The sequence below is a fragment of the Montipora foliosa genome, chromosome 3, assembly GCF_036669935.1.
Source record: "Montipora foliosa isolate CH-2021 chromosome 3, ASM3666993v2, whole genome shotgun sequence".
Classification (NCBI taxonomy): Eukaryota; Metazoa; Cnidaria; class Anthozoa; order Scleractinia; family Acroporidae; genus Montipora; species Montipora foliosa.
Window position 1 is genome coordinate 63,534,899 of NC_090871.1, and position 4,815 is coordinate 63,539,713.

Here is a 4,815-nt window from a genome sequence, read left to right on the forward strand (position 1 = left end):
TTGATTGGTTTACTGGATAGTCTCCCTCCCTTTTGATTGGCCAAAGTAATTACTTTGGTTTTGGTTTTACGAAACCCGATTGAAACTCTCTCTATTTACAAGAACTGATTATAAGTATATCAATATATTTACAAATATTGTGAATAGAAAGGTGAGGCTAATGAAACCAACACATGATTCACTGTTACCTCACCTTTCTACGATTTAGCTCTACACTTATGTGTATTGAGCACTATTTTAACAGTGTTGGCAGCCTTATTACTATTAACAAATATTGTGAATATATATATATATATATATATATATATATATATTCAATTTGAAAATAGTTTATTAGGAGTACACCAGCCATGCCTGCTGAGCAAAGGAAGGCCAGAAATACTACCTCAGACTGGATACAGCGCGAGTAACTGAAAATTATAAAATAGGAGTACCGTATCAATGAATCTATACGATTGTGCCGTTCCAGATACGAAAAACCACCAAAAACCACTCTTTAGATGTGGTCAAAAAAATAAATGGAAACGTATTCCTCATCTAATGCAGTGGCACCTCATACCCCGAGGAAAGGGCAGTATTATGTTGTTACCTAGGGAAAAAAAATATGTAAAAAATACAGTTCACACCTATTCAGACTAACAAAAAAAATAATAATAAAACTCCATCGACACGAGGCAACGAAGACGATTGACAGACTTAGGGTGATGAAAATCCTGCCGTCAAATCCCTAAAGAATCCTAACCTATCCCATAACTGCCTGCGGGCCTTTATGTCGTGCTGTCAGAATATTCAATTCCTTACTAATTTGTTCCCACTCGACCGTCAGAAATCACAGCTCCAAAAAGGCGGCATGGCGCCAAAAAGGCGGCATGGCGGCATGGGTTGAGGGGTAGGGGGTAAGGGATAGGGGGTGAGGGTAGGGGGTGAAGAGTACCATAGCTGAAACAACTCAAACCTTTACAAAAATACTAACTTTAGACCTTAACATTATCTAAAGCATAGTGTTTAGGCTAAAGGTTAGCATTTTTGTAAAGGTTTAGGTTGTTTCAGCTATGGTACCTTTCAACCCACTACCCCCAACCTCCGGAATAACTCAAGCCGCCAAAACGCCCATCAAGGATCATTGGCACTTTTTCCAGACGATCCTGATGTTGCTTCATAAGTTTGGCCTGTCTGTATTGCGAGGGAGAGAACTTGTGCTGGCTGTTCCAACCACTCCGCCAGTTTACTGTACTGTTGCAAAGCTAGAGAGCTCTTTTAGTGTTCTATATCGTATAATCTTTATTTAGACACAGTATTTCCTTCAGGACTTTACGATAATGAATTAAATAAATCTAACTACCTAACTAAATAAAATTACTAAAAACTACTACAATAAGAGAAATGGTAGGAAACTTGCTTTACAAGGAAACCGTGTATAAAAGCAAAATAAAACTTACATAAGGCTACTATTAAAATTATAGCTCTTCAACTTAGATTTAACTTAATTAAGAGAGGGCGACTGTCGAATATCTAAGGGCAGAATATTCCACAGTACAGTTCCGCTACAGGACAGACTTCTTTTACAATAATTAGTAAGGGGCTGAGGGATGGCAAACGTACAGCCACTATCTCTTAGGTAATAGGCTAAAGTATCGGAACGGATGACAAAGTACGAACTAAGATAGTCCGGAATCATACTACTTACAATCTTATACATCAATATTGATTTATTAACAAGGGGTTGACGGCCCACTTTAACCCAATTTACAATCCGCAACAGTTCATCAGTACTACCATTGTGATTTCAAAACGTTATGACGCGTGCAGTCCGATTTTGTGATTTTTGTGACTTTTGAGAAAGACTCTTCGAACAGGATCCCCACACCGAGCTACGATAATGGAGATGTGGTTGGACTAGTGAATTGTAAATGGCGAGTAGAGTCTTCTATGGGACTGATAACCTAATACGTTTAATGGCGCTTTTACCTGAAGGAATCTTTTTAGAAAGCTCGTTGATATGACACTGATATGACAAGATTTCGTCAATATGACCACCTAAGGATTTAACAGCCGAGACTTCCTTTATTGGAAACTGGTTGATTGTGGCAGTGGGATTTGCTGTGAAATGTAATAACCATTGCTCGGAACCAAACAGTAGGATTTCAGTCTTTGTCATATTTAAAGTTAGCTTTTTGGCTGCAGGCCACACACGGATTCTCTCCAGATCAAGATTAATACAACTATTCATTACCATCGCTACCAGCCAAGGTAATACTAGTATCATCGGCGTACATCCTTGGTTGGGAATGCTGGAGACAATTAGGCAGATCACTTATATATAATAGAAATAAAAGGGGCCCGAGAATCGTTCCCTGTGGAACACCACAGCGAAGGAACATTTTGGACGAGGTTGTCCTTAATATGGGATACATTTTTGGCGAGCTTGTTCCTTGTAATATCTCTCTTTCTGACATAAGGCCGCTCAGAAGTTTCCATTGCGATTCCCATGTGGACTTGCACAGTAAACTTTTTCCCGTCTCCATCGAAATAATAATGGATCAAAACTACGGGGAACCTCTGCGTGATGTTCTTCCCCTACCGAATGGTGGTGATGGTCTTAGGGCCTGGTGATCTCGTACCCAGATCTCACTCAGTCACTGGAAATGTGAGATCTGGTAAAGTTCGACAGTACACCATTTTTCATTGGCTACTAAAAAAAGGTTGCGGCAGTGCAATCTACGCTCCGATTGGCTTATTTTGCGGGGCACTTAGTGAAGGTTTGGTTTTCGCAAGCTCATGTGCTGTTTTGAATAAATGCCAGTTGTGCGGAGGAATGCAAAGGGAAAGCAACGGCCCCTTGTCTTTGAGCGTAAAGGAAAAGAAAGGAACTTCGTTTAACTGTCTAGTCGTTCGTTCGCCATACTGCACTATCCAGGAGAAGTTGACGTATAGAGCTAACCGGTAAAGAAGACATGAAAGTTAGGACCCGCAACAAAGGTAAGTAACAGTTGTGTACAGTGCATTGTATTTCCTTTTTCAAACTTTACCGTAAAAAATAATGCTAATACCGGGCTCAAAATTAACTTTTTTGCCCAGGTGCCAGCTGGCGACTAATGGGAAAAATTTGGCCGCCAGATCATAAACTTTGGTCCCCAACTTAATATATGACTTACGTAAGAACATGATTTTAAATGTTACCTTGCATGCAAGGAAAGTCGTAATAGACCTTTTCGGCTTGTACATTTTGTTTTCCCAATACAGATCATGTGATAATACTCGGGAGGTTTGGTCTTTTGTTTTGTTCATTAAAATGAGGGCATGCAAGCATGAATATGCCTGCATGCACTCTTTTTAATGAACAAAACAAAGGACCAAACCTCCCGAGTACTATCACATGATCTGTATTGGGAAAACAAAATGTACAAGCCGAAAAGGTCTATTATTAAACACCCAGAAAAAAAAAAAACAGCACGAGAAAGACCTCTAAAGCTACTGTTGTTTTCGGCTTTTGTCTGTCGTTTGGTGATGGTGTTCTTTACGGTTATTTGAAATGGACTGAAGTACAGAACGTTTTAAGTCCGTGTTTTCCGTAGCAAGGCAAACATGCTTCCTTTCACCTCTTCAAAACGTAATTATTTATTCTCCTATACGGCTTGCGTGGCAAGCAACTTACCTTTATTACGAGTAAACACAATACTATTGCGACTCCGCGGTTTCAGTAGCTCTAGAATCAGAGGAACTTGGTTTCTTAAAGTATTTTCTACCAATATTTATCTCCATCTATTAACCACCTTGTGTAGTCAATACTCAGGAGGCTTGGTCCTTTGTTTTGTTCATTAAAATGAGTGTATGCAGGCATATTCATGCTTGCATGCCCTCATTTTAATGAACAAAACAAAAGACCAAACCTCCTGAGTATTATCACATGATCTGTATTGGGAAAACAAAATGTACAAGTCGAAAAGCTCTATTTTGCAGGTGTCCGCTTTCTAACAGAGGGGACAAATTCTCCAACCTACTTTCCGTTAAGGGTACAGGTTGCTTTTCGAAGGTTCCATACAACTTGCAAACTAATCATGCGATGTCTTGGTTCATTATCAATATATTATCAATATCAAGCTAGTTCCGAGGAGCTCCTTCGGTAATTTGGCTAAATCTGAGTTTTGAGCATTCACAACTGACCATGGATTTAAATTTTCAATTAACCTTCTGGCTGAATCTTCGTCGTCCGGCCGCAAAAAACTCACGAAACAGACAAGAAGCACATAGTGTTTTAGTGCGAACAAACGGTTATCGAAGTAGCGAAGTACATTTTGTACCTATTTTCTTGTAGTATTGAGACGTAAGTTTTTAGTGAGAAAAGGAAGGTGAGTCGTGTTCTAGCTACCAATTCCGAATGATTTCATCATATAAAGATTCAAATACAGAAGTTGTCTACTGCTTATCCTGGGTTAAAGACAAAACGTGATTCGCCAGTTGGCGACCAGTTCTGAAAATCTAGTCGCCAGCATTCAAATTTTGGTCGCATTGGCGACCAGTGAGTCGCAATTTCGAGCCCTGTTAAATAACATAGGGGATTATTACTGTAGGAAACAGACAACTTTTTTAAAAGACATGTTTCGGCATGCTTATGCCATCATCAGTTTAATGAGTTCCTAAGTGTGAACAGTTATAAAGTCTACGGGTAGATGAAAAAATTATTACAACATGACGTAATACAAAAGCGGGTACTATTTACAGCGTGACACCAAACATCAAGGTGTAAACTAAAACGTGAGAAAAGTGTTGTAATGCTGCAATTGTTTGTTAAACATGAGACGTTATTGTTAATTT

At 39.2% G+C, this 4,815-nt stretch overlaps 1 long non-coding RNA gene across 1 annotated transcript in view; it reads left to right on the forward strand.

Annotated features, from left to right (window-relative positions):
• The first annotated feature begins 2,824 nt into the window (after positions 1-2,824).
• Positions 2,825-4,815, forward strand: part of LOC137995081 (uncharacterized) — a 7,174-nt gene continuing 5,183 nt past the window's right edge. The window contains exon 1 of the long non-coding RNA XR_011122255.1: positions 2,825-2,979. This is a non-coding gene — a long non-coding RNA (uncharacterized lncRNA). The remainder of the gene's footprint in view (positions 2,980-4,815) is intronic.